Genomic DNA, 13,174 nt, shown 5'->3' with positions numbered 1-13,174 from the left:
AGACCATCGGAGAGACCCGTAATACTGTTCAGAAACATGCGGAGGCAGAGAAGCCAATGCGACCTAAATCCTCCCAGGTATTTCACACTGAAATGGGGGGTGCGGGTCCTAGCGGGCAACGGGGGGGGGTGCTGCGGTTTTCTTTGCAGCGCCAGTAGTTTTACGTTCTAATCGCCGCGCTCGACTTCAAGGTGTAACCTTTATTATTGTTCGGTCTGAAACAGCGCGCCCAGTGACGGGTGGTGCGGCAATATTGATGTCCGGGTGGAAATCAGGAGAAAGGTCGGTCCGGGATATTTTCGGGAGGGGCTTTGAAATTCGGGAGGGTTGACATGTCTGATTGTAAGATATGCAAAAGCGACATGGCCTGGCACGGGAGCACCACGGCGATGATTCATGATTTTGTGCCTAATATATTTAATTTGGCGGCTGTAAAGTATACATCATGCGATGTGTGTATGTTTTTTGTGTTAGTCCATTTTATTTGCTTACTTAGGGATGTTCAAGGAGCAATCTGTTAGTGCAAAACATATTTAGAAAGTGCACAGTCAGTTCTATTTTTCAATAAAGGGTTGGAAATTAATGTTTTTACATTTTTTATCCGATTCATCGATTAATCGAACAAATAATCGACAGATGAATCGATTATTAAAATAATCGTTAGTTGCAGCTCTAGAGGACACTAATTGATAATAGGTAGTCTCCAAATTTCACGAGTTTATTAGATAGATTGCCTGAGTTGCAGTCACTGGTTTAGTCAGGGTAGAATCAATGAGTTTGCCTGCATTCCATCAGAAACATTGTTCAATCATCCTTTCTTGGCTTCAGGACAAGCTCTCCTAGCTGCATGTGTTTGACTCAACCTCCAAGTGGATCAAACAGATGATGAATTGATCCCCTGGTGCCGTAGACTGTCTGAACAACTTAAGGCCCAACACGCTAAAGACAGTGGAGATGGTTATGGATGTCATGCCAACATCACCCTGTGTGACGTAATCTTCAATGCTATGAAGTCCTCCTGCTTCCTGGGCATCACCATCACCAAAGACCTGGACATGAGCTCTATCATCAAGAGCCAAGAGGATACACATTACATGCATTACATTACATGTGATTTAGCTGACGCTTTTATTAGAAAGCATTTCAACCACCGTCTTGGTGATAGAGGAATATCATATCCTTTCTGAGAAAGTGGTTGGTTGCCATCTGCCATCCCTCTGCGACTCGTTCATCTCCAGGACCCCCTCTGAATTTAAACAGGAATGTTGCAAAACTGCAATAAATAACATTCTGATAGTGAGCAAGATCCAGTATAGGCAAATCCTCCCTTAGAGTCCAGAAACGGGTGGTGGAGGATACGGGTGCTGCAACCATATGATATGTCGATCGGAGGGGTCTGGGGTGGAGAAGAGTACGCTGAAATGACAACTGACAGCAGCCGTTTGACAGTTTTTAAAAAGTTTGACAGCACTCATGTCATTGGTTCAAGGAAACGGTGCCCATGTCTGGTGGGCTAGTTCTAAACCAGCCTGCCCCCAATCAGCTGACAGGTTAACCTGACGGAGAGAGGCGGCAACCTGCGAAATGCACAGATTGTTATTTAATAAATTTCAAGCCTGGTAATACAGAAATCTGTCCTCACCAATGTACACCTCATCCTTGGTCAACAAAGCTGCTTGAGTTTGTGCAGAGGGTTTTGGTTGGCACACAATTGTCTTCACAAAAACTGATATGACATATCAGTGATGATAGGAACACAAACATGAAGTTGTATCATGTCCTTGTATCAGGACTGCAGAGAGCCTCTACATCTTCCGTCGAAAACTCAAGACACACCTCTTTAGACTCTACCTTGACTAAAACACTGGCAAACCGTAGCACTAAGAAATGGTAGCACTTAAATTGTACTTATAATGACACTTTTCTATAATATGTTTTGAAACTGCTTATTTATTGAAAATTGTACTTTCTTGTTACTTGTTCTTCTGAGTTTGTATCTCTATTTGGAAATGCACTTATTGTAAGTCGCTTTGGATAAAAGCGTCAGCTAAATGACATATAATGTAATGTATTATGACACAACAGACCCCACAAGGGTGTGGATGAAATTAAAGCATCACCGTTGTTCATAAACTATTAGCTTCTGCTACTCTAACCAAATAAATGCTGGTAGCTGAGCTGTAACAAACTCTTTTCTGAAATGAAAAGAGTTTTATTCATTCTTTAATTTTCAACCTGCTCATTTTCTCTAACATTCCGTTTTGCATGGACTCTGCCCTTCTATGAAACATGTCCGCATACCTAAATTATTTCAGCCATAATGAGAAGCAGAGATGATCATGTACAGGGAAATGGAGTAAATGATCACATAAATGGAATAACAAAAAAAGTAATTTTGACAAAATTGTCAGGTAGTAGTGAAAAGATCCTTTTTCCATTTTGCTGGGACAAAATACAGCAATGGATTTTGAAAAGGCATAGCTGCCGAGAGTCTAGTTAGATGCTCGCCAACTATGTGTTCTTATCTGCTATAAACAGTAGATGAGGCCATAACTGATGACTTACTTGTCGTCAGATTACTTTGGTTGGAATGAAAGATTACAACCAAGTGGTGCTTGGTGGTACATGATTCAAAACAACTACCAATTATGTCACCAACTTGCATTGTGCATCAACTGTTTGTCTAACAGAGCTGACAAAATTGTTTTGCTAATCTTCCCACCAGCTTTGTTGGAGGCAGCATGGCAAGCTTCTATGTAGGAGGCTTTGCCACCCAAGAACAATATGACATCCACCAAATGTGAGATGCACACTGAGAGACAAAATGTTGACAGATTGAGGCATTGATTATAAGAATTATTACTGGCAATATATGAAAAATGACATTATGTTGCTATTGTGAAATTAATGAATATTACTAGCCAGGATTCTAAACCACAGTAAAAGTACCGTACTGAGCGATAGTAACAATAATAAAAAATTATGCTGCTTCAAACAGTGCATGGTATTAAAAAGATGTCATATGATGGTTATAGATATTGTAAAAAAAATTGTAGTAAAAAAAAATTGTAAACAAGCAGCTAACAACAAGCGGCTAACAACAAAATATAGCGGTGAAAAGCTGGCCACCTCTGTCTCCTTTTCAGCAATAAGTCTTTTATTGTGTCTCCTGAACCCTTCCACGGAGACATGAGTGGATGTAGAGGGTTCCTTATCCAGACTACGTTTGTGTTCAATCAACAGGGTCTGTCATTCATTCAAAGACTTTTGTACATTGGATTGGCGGCAGTCCGGTTGGTTTATCTCAACAGCTTTGTGGATGGATTAAAGGACGAGCATCCGTTCTAGGTGAGGCCCAAACGCTCGTTTTGCTCTCACTATCCGACTGGATGCTTGGATGCGGGAGTGTCGAAGAGGGTGGAACTACAGGGTTCCTGCACCGGTTTGTCAGCCTTAAGCTTCTGGATTCTGGTCTTCACCTCCACAGTCCACTGCGTCGAGCTATAGGCCACCGTATTCCTGTCTGCCCGGTGGGACCAAAAGAGTGCACTCGCCAATAACACTGGGGGTGCACACTTCCAGTTAAGCTATGCCTTTGCGCTCATTGACTCAGAAACCGAAAATAACTTTTTAGACTCTACTAGCATTAGCCCTCACCCATAGGATCCCTTTGGAGGAGTTGGAATGCCCCCTTTGGGCAAATGATCTGGATCTTATCCAGCGTGCCCTATTCGGCCATCCCCCGGCAGACCTCTTCGATGTGCATACCTACTATCGGAGCCAACCTCACCTCGGTCCCCTTGGAGTATCTCAGCCAGGCGTTCAGCAAGGAACACTATACAATCCTACCGGAACGCGATACTATGGAGACCTACAGAATATCACTGATTCACAACCTGCTGGAATTATCTGCTCGTTATCCTCCCTGGTGGTGCATTGACTACCAAGGTTTAAACCAGATCACCACATGGAACAAGTACCCACTACAACTTGCTCAGCTGTGCCTTTGAATTCCTACCCACAATTCTTCACCAAGCTAGACCTCTGCAACGCTTACCACAATGCTTGTCCCCTCTGGGACACTTTGAGTTTCTGTTTATGTCGTTCACTAATGCAGCAGCCGTTTTCCAGGCTTTATTGAACAATGTGGAATATTCTCAATCGGTTTGTGTTTGTCTACATCAGGGGTGCCCAAAAGGTAGATTGCGATTGACCAGTCAATCCCGAAGGCAGTACCAGTCGATCGCGTGGCATCGATAAAAAAAATGAAGTCACATCACGCAGGCCTGGTCTAGCGCGGGAGATGACCGAAACTAATGCTAATGATAGCATTACTTACTAATGGACGCATCTAATCATCACTCTAAAGCAGTGTTTCTCAATTGGTGGGACCCGTTTGTAGTGGGTCGCGGGCCATTGCATGGGAAAAAAAAGTTTTTAAAAAAAGTTTAAAAAAATCATCCTGGGATTTTATTTTGAAGGGACTTTCTCTAATGCAGCGGAGTGTAGGTGTTTTTCCGTCCGTCCATGTTTTCAGTCAGCGCTGCAATTAGAACGCGGAAGCACCCCTCCCCCCCGTCGACACCGGCAGCGAACGCGGAAGCACCCCCCCCCTCCGGTTGACCGATCGAATTGGGTCGCGGCTCGTCATTAAGGGGTAAAGGTGGGTCCCGGAGCCAGACAAGTTGAGAACCACTGCTCTAAAGCAATCCACACTGATTTCAGTAAGGTAATGGCCAAGATTGTATGTGATGCTTGTGACAGTTTCCTCCTTCTGACAGATGAATGGCTCGTTGTTTTCTTCATATCGACTGGTTGTTGGTCGCCTTCGGAGGGGGAGGGGGTATATCACCATGACTTGGTTAGTTGAAACGTATCTTGCAAGCATGAAAAGTTTGGGAACCCCTGGTCTACATCATCAACGACATTCTCATATACTCCTCACATCTACAGAAGCCTTGTCAACACGTCCGTCAGGTCCTCCAGCACTGGAGAACCAACTCTATATCAAGGCCGAAGAAGTCTGCTAGCTCGTTCCTCGGGGATCAGCTGTGCAACTTATCAGCTCCTGTATCGATCCTCGGGTGTCACACAGTCAAACCTGCCTGTCTGCCTGTTTGCCTTCTAGCTGCGTAAGCAACAAGTCGACCGTCAGGTCGAGTAGAACCAGAGCGGAGTGCACGGAAGCGCAAACGTCGTTACAAGACTGTTCTGCTACTCTTCTACTACTCTGCTACTCTACTTGTTGTTTGTACTTCATGTTTGATTCCTGTGATCTTTCCTCCGCCTGAGACTATAAACTACCTGTTGGATTAAGAAAGAGGGTTTTCCTGTTTGTCCTGCGTCTGGGTTTGGGTCCGTGAACACATCTTAACAGGCAAAGTCTGTATTGGTGACTGATGGCAGTGAGACGGGCAGTGTCTAACTGGTCAGAAAGACAGGCAGTTGAGGCCTGTGATTGACAAGAGGTAATGTGGCTCGCGCCTCTACACGCCACTCATCCGCCACTTCCTGGGTCCTTTGTGTTTCAAACACACACACACACAGATACATACACACGCACACACACACACCATCTGCTGTGGTAATTCACAGGCTGCATGCCGGAGCAGCACACAGCCTCCTCTCTTACTTTGCTTTCTCCTATTCATCCCTCCTTTGCTCGCTCGCTGTCTTTTATTCAGAGAGAGAAAGCCAGGCCATTCAGAACTTTTGTTTGTCCTGGCCTCACACACACATATAGAGACACACAAACCAAACTTTCAAAAACTATTATTCCACTCCAATCAGAGCGGCGATCTAGTTTTGTGAAGTCTTACAATTTATTTAGCCTCTTATATTTTTTATCAACTGTCAGGGAGCTCCTTTGCTCTTGGGCTGCAGTAGCTGACTCGGTTTTTACAAAAACTAAACAGATGTGCGAAAGTAAATACTGAGGTGTACATTATTATTTTCTCTCTGATTCATCCTGTTTTGTTGTCAAATGTCTGGTTCCTACTGAATTGCCTTTTATTACTAAGAATGTATGCCAGCATTCAGTATATTTAAGGAACATGGAAGTGGATGTGACTAAGTCTAAATGTATTAATCAGGTTAAACTCGGCACTTGCAGTTATAAATGAGACCTCTAACCTGCGCAACTTTTTTTATACTGTGTATTTTCCCTTTTCTTCATTTGTTTTATATATTCCTTGTTAGTATATGTACTGTGTTTTTTATGTGGAGAGCACATGTAACAGAAGTCAAATTCCATGTATGTATTAGCATACAAAGCTGCTTTTGATTCTGGTACCAATTACATTGCCATCAGCCTCAGTTGGACTTTGTGTTAACTGCTAGTTGGTACATGTTAGCATGCTCACGCACAAAAGATTACCCTGAACACAACATCATCATGTTTCCATTGTCACTGTCACCATGTGACATGTTGGCATGTTGACATTAGATCACACAGGCGCAATTACTTTTAGGATATGTAACGACAGTGTATTTGTAATAGTGATATGCTGATAGATAGTTAGACAAGTGCCACAAAAGGACAACATTACTGGCTCAAAGCATCAAGTCTGAATTATCCACTGGCTTCAACATTACTGTTGAGGTTTAAACTTTCAGAATTAGGTCAAACACTATGGAGCTGCATGCAATGGTTACTTTGCAAGTCCTCTTTGCCTTGTTGGCTTCATGTGATGGTAGACACATACATGCAGAAACACACAACTACCTAATCTTTGTCATGCCGTTGGTATGTATTTTCATTCTTTCCACACTACTCCCCCACAACTCTCACAATCCATTATATACCTGAAAAGCACAACAAACAGTTGTGTCCCTTTTAGGAGAGGCCTTACAGAGGCTCTTTTTACCTGGAATCATCATGCTGTTTTAAATATACTATCAAAAGCACATGGCAGTAAGGCTACACTGCTGTAAGTCACAGATTGCTGCTTAGAGAAAGGCAATGGATGTACATGTGCACAGTGAATCGTTGGAATTAAACAGTCAGATCATCTATTGCCGCCACATGGCTGTGCAGATGCTATCATTACCTCACAGCTAGTCTCTCTGCTAGACCTTTTCCCAGTTGACAGAGGGAGCTGTGTGACTGACACTTCACAAAACTGTCATCAGACGATGGTCCAATGCCAGGCCTTCTTTAGGAGTTAAAAACATGCAGGCGATATACATGTGTTAATACAGGCCTGTGATGCAGATTGCATTAGTCAAAATAGGTGTGATTAACTGGCACAGGAGGAACAAAAGGAGGCATCAGTAAAAGTATATCCCTATAACCTGGATTGAAGCTCATTTTATCAGCCGTCAGCTGTTGGCTTTTACAGGTTTTTTTGTTGTTCAGGTGTTTTATTGTGTTCGGAGGTATACTACAACACTTGAAAACAGTCAGCGTCCAAGATGTTTTAACACGAAAGCAGAGCTTTACATTTGACAAGATAGTGTAAATGACACCTGAAATTCATCAGATGTTTGCTTCGGAATCAGCTTAGGTGATAGAAACTAGTCCCTCTGCCACTTTTCCTACTTTACATGGAGCCGCAAAGTACCTCAGGACTAACTTCTACACCTTATGGTCAGATATACAGCAGCCAAAGTGTTCTGTGATTTAGGAAACTTGTGTCAATGTAAAAATTACTGAGGGACAACTACTAACACCTTTACAATACACATTCCTAACATGTTTGATCAGAATGTGTGTGTGGCTGGAGTGTGAAAACAGAGATGATGTGAATTCAAATTAGCTGCAGAGGCGAATCGACTTACCTATTTAGCCTTAAAGACTTTGAAGCTTATTTAATATAACACTGCTTTGAGTCCAGACTAAAATATCCCAATAATAATAATACATATAGTCATTTGATTGGGAGCGAGTAAAGTACTCAGTACTCACACTTATGACTCCTTCCCTTATCTTGTCTTTCCTCGCTCCCAATCAAGTCCTTGTAAGAGATCGGTGCTTGTGAGGAAGTAGAGGAGTGACCAAAATGAATGCATGGTTAGTATCTGACAATCTCAGGGTCTTTTCACAGGAAAGGCATTGTTTCTTACTTCCCTCCCTACTGTTTTCTGCCTCTGAAAATGAATAGCAGGAGATGTTAAGGAATACTGGCCTCCCTGTATTTATTGTAACAGACGACACACTGATTTTACTTCCTCTGGACATCGACGGTTAGCCGCCACGCGACTCTTATTGTTTGCGTCCTAAACATACCCTTTCTACAGGAACCTGAAGGAAATCTTCTGTAAAAACAACAAGTGAATGGGCGGATCCAGGGGCCGGGTCCCTGTTTCTGTCTCCACGGAGTCGTAATTTGCAAAGCACTGCTGTAAACACCTTACAACCAACCCCATACTTTCTTTAATATATGTAACTAAATATACTGCAATTACTGACAAAACTCAGTCTGACTAACTAAATTGTTTTTCATTCAATAAATTAATCTCACACTATCAAGTCTCTGTTATTCCACAAAGTGGAACACAATGTCTTGTAAAACAAAGATTTAGTCTCTTACAAAATAAATAAATAAATACATTTTAATAAATTTAAAAAAACAGAACAAACAGATTACAGTGGAAAGAAGCCGCTTTGAAGTCTGTTTGTAAGACAGTATAGACTTCTGTGTCCCTTGCTAGAAGGCAGCAAGGCAAACAGGGTGAACAGGTGTGGGTTTTTTCTTTTGACATCCTTCTTCTTCTCACCAATATCACTGATACTCAGGGGGAAGTTTTAATCGCCCACTCAAGAAAAACTTCAAAACAGTGTTTTCTTTGTGTCGGGTGTACCAGTCCTGGGTCTACCACGTGGACAGGAGAGGGTAGACAATTGGTTGTCACGGTTAGAGTGAAGGAGATGTTCCCGCAGTGTTGGGCTTGAGGGTCATCAGTTTCTTAGACATGGTACAAACAGAACAATGGTACCTCTGCATTGAACCCATCCTAAGCATTTGGCCAGTGGGATCAATAAGGGGTTCAATATCTCAGTCAAGGGCACTTGTACGGGAGCCAGAGATCCCGTACAAGTGCGAGTGGGTTGTTACTATCCTTGTAACAACCCACTCTACTCAAAAATGTCAGTGGTGACATCAGTCTATGCATCACTTGCCAGATAACTAGGCCTTAATTATCAATCGGCTATCACTGGCTAATTAAACATGGACAAGTGATTACAGGCGTTGGTGGCTTAGTTGTCTTCGATAGCAGCTGTTGTGCAGTTAAAGTCTACATTTCAGCAGAAGGAAGCAGCTGTAGGGCGATGGGCGCTCGGCGTGTCCAGCGCAGTAACCAGGTCCATGTCACGGTTTCAGGCTTTGAGGAAGAAATCAAAGGACTTTACTCAGGAAACAACTAAACCGAGAGGAAGCGAGTGAGAGATACTTGTTGACCTCATTTTGTTGACCCATACATTTTGTCAGAGATAGATCGAGTTTAAAAAGTCTGAAAATGCAACTTTCCAGAAAATATTTTAGTTTGAGTCTATAGAGGAGTTTTATATATTGACTTTGATATTAAGTACCAAGCCCAACCTGGTATTATTAAAGAGTGCTTACATTAGTGTGGATGTAGCCTTGGTGTTGTTTTGTCGTCCTTGGTCTCGCTTGAGAAGAAAAGGGAACTTGATGAATTTAAGTTGAATCTTCTACTTCAAATCATTAACTCCTTTAACTTTTGAGAGAAAATAGTTGCTAAAGCTTCAGTGTAAAGTGACCAGGCTCTCAAAACGGCCTCGTCACCTCCCCCTCCCTGCCCTCCCAGCATCCTCTGGAGCCATAGTGTTGTGAATGGAACAAGTTTATTCAGCTAGGGAGCCTATTACCCCATGCACACTCAAAGGGCTCTGAAAGACCGCCCAACAACCCATGTCATCACATGAAAGTGATGACTGGACACTGGGGGCAAAACGTGTATGTGTGTATGTGTGTGCACTGTTGGGGAAGGGTGCCTGCACTTGAACTGCATCCATTCACACAGGTTAGGGGGTCTTGTGGTCTTTAATGTGACCATAGCAGGGCAGATGACCTCTGCCTCGGCCAGCACCGGAGCCTTAATCCTTCTCCTCCTAGTCTTTTTCAATTCTCTACATCCTTTATTGTCAAAAGAGGGCTCTGACTTCCCTTTCTTCTCTTCTCTCTGCCCCCCATATCGTTAAACAGGCTTCTCACTGGTCATGGAATGTTTTGAGGGTCTTTGAATTTGTTGTGAGGTTGCGTTCAACATAGAGAAAAGTCAACGGAGGTAAACATTTTTTTGGTGAGGTCAAGGCATATTAAGGATCTCTATTATTTCATCCAAATATAGTGTTTATTCAAACATGTTGTCTTACACTGCAGTTGATGTTTTTGAGCCAAACTAAAGGGGGAATCATCAACAAATTATCTATAATGTGAAAAGACCTTGGAGCATAGGAACAATCACTTTGGAATGTGACCCCCCCCAAATTAAAATGGTGAGGAAAAAATGGAATACACTTTAGGCAATAGATCAGAGGGTCCCTATCACGGGATGGACACACTGAAATGGATGTTACAAAATAAACACTGTACAAGATATTGAGAGTAGTAAGCCAGGTGTAACCTGAGCTCAACCTGAGCTAGCCCTACCTATAAGCATTATCATGGAGGAACGTTTTAAGCTTTATCTTAAATGAGCTGACCGAGTCTGCCAACCGGACTGAAAGTGGAAGCTGGTTCCCCAAAAGAGGAGCTTGATAACTGAAGGCTCTGGCCCCCATCCTACTTTTTAAAACTCTAGGAACAACACATAACCCAACATCTATGGAGCCAGCTGCCTTGTCAGGAAATACGTTGTTACAATCTCTTTAAGATAAGACGGTGCCTCACCAGCAAGTGCCTTTTAGGTAAGGATGCAACAAGATATTTTTGTTTGTAGTTTGTTTTTGCTTAAACGAAACGGCCGCTACCTCCAGTCAGTTACATCAAGATGGAAAGAGCTTTTTGCATTAAACGTAAAACAAGCAGAGGTGCGACATACAACGAGGAACTGTGCAGAGGGATTCCTCCACGTGTCAAACAGAAAGGGTGTAAGTGGCAAACAGACCACTTAAAGCACTGCTATGCTAAGCTAGCAGCTAGGCTACTTCCATCTCAACATCTAACGTTACCTAAAAGTCTGGTTTGAAATTATCCTGCCCAAATGTGGGGAGATTTTTGGCTCTTCAAACACAGCTGTATAAACAACATTATAACAACATTCATTAATCGCCATTAATCGCAATTAATGTTTAATGTTAATGATTAATTTGTTAATTATTGACAGCCCTAGTAATAAATAATTGCAGTAATCTAGTCTAGAAGTAACAAACGCATAAATTCCTTTTTGTCATCATGTTTCTCTTTCGATCCTTGTTTCAATATCTGTTTTCCCAATCTGAGCTCTGTCAGTGGTTGAAGTTGCTGGTTTATTGGATAGAATGTATACTTTGGTTGGCCAACAGTTTAAATTAGCATTTAATAAGGAAACACCTCTGTTTTTGTCCAAAGTCTGCAGGGGTGTCAAATCAGGGAAGGGCTTGCTGTAACTCTTCAGACCCAATCAATTTGCAAACAGGGCAGTGGCGGCTGGTGGAATTATTTTTTGGTGCAGCCATGCGATCAGTTTCAAGAAACATCCGAGTATGATTCAATATATATATATAAATATATTGATATAACTACACACACAGCACACAGGCCTGAATTTGGGGCAGGCTTGTATTAGGGACAGGCCTTTATTTCTTACTTACCGGTATCTTCTGTTATAGAATTGTATTATTTAAATAAAATAATGGGCATAATTACAGTAGGCTAATATCATTCATTGCATATGTGTTCAACACTTCCTGCAACTATTTACCGATAGGCTACCGGTAGAATGAAACCGGTAGACCTAGAGCTAATCATCTTTCTGGAGACCAACCATTTAGAAATGAATCAGTAATAAACCATAGTGTCAGTCTTAAGATACATCGTTAATTGCAGATATTTTCCAATGTTCTCAATTACAATCAAGCAAGTCAAAAATTTCACTCGGCCAAAAAAAAAGTTTATCGTGTATAGCGCTTTATTCGCAGTGTCAACGTAACAATAAATATCTGGTCCTGTCAAAGGACAGCAATGACAGAACGAACAGGAAACAACCAAAATTAAACCAAATGGCCAGGACTTAGACTAGGTCTGTCATATTACGGGCATAGCCATTAAGCTACGGTCAAATGGAGCAAACAAACTCCGAACTAAATGGACCTTGCAAAATAGGTCTACATCTAAACATAATACATAGGTCTACATCCGAAGCTCACCAGTAATGAGGCAACATTTGTACAGCTATTCAGCGTCCCCCTCAACATCCTCTTCCCCATCCTCATCATCGAGAACAACAAGTTCATTATTAAGCAGCTCCTCCTCGTCGTTCTCCTCGTCCTGGGCTACTTGCGTGCGGTTCTCCTCCCCCCGCTGCCGGAGCTGCGCCAACGCATCCCTACCAGCCGCGCATGGCTGTCCCGCTTTGAAGCAATGTATTTATGTCCATGTATTTATGAAATATTACTTTTTTTTACCCCCGGCCTGTCTTTGGGGCCTGGCCTTTATTTGTCCGTATCGACCACGCCCCCGGATACTATCTGAAGCCCGGCCACTAATTGAATCCCGGTCTTTATTTGAGGATTTACAGTATATATATATATATTATAATAAAGGATAAATATTGTTATATTAAATGACAGAAGATGTATATGTATATATATTTAATTTAACGATAATATAACGATATTATAATATATATACGATAATATAACGATATTATAATATATATATATATACATATATTTCAATATATATTGAGATGCCCCGCTGAACGTAGTGTTGAAGAAACACACAATCAGTGTGTTGAGGATAGACCACCTCAAAAGTCCCACAAAACTTCACACATTAATTATTTTGGATAAAAGTTTGGATCGGGTCTTTTTGGAAGGACACTGCTCGTGGTCGCTCTTGTTATGTTGTTAAACGGCGCATCCCGAGACTCGCCCTGACGAGAGCGCAGCATAGGGCCGAAAAGGGCTAGCCCAAAGCTAATTGTCTTTTAGCAGAAATTATATGTCACTCATTTATCCTAAATAAATGATTGGCTAAACTGCTTCTTAGAACGACCTTATTTGGGC

The sequence above is a fragment of the Pungitius pungitius genome, chromosome 4, assembly GCF_949316345.1.
Source record: "Pungitius pungitius chromosome 4, fPunPun2.1, whole genome shotgun sequence".
Classification (NCBI taxonomy): domain Eukaryota; kingdom Metazoa; phylum Chordata; class Actinopteri; order Perciformes; family Gasterosteidae; genus Pungitius; species Pungitius pungitius.
The sequence above is the reverse complement of the archived record's forward strand: the minus strand, read 5'-3'. Positions refer to the sequence as shown.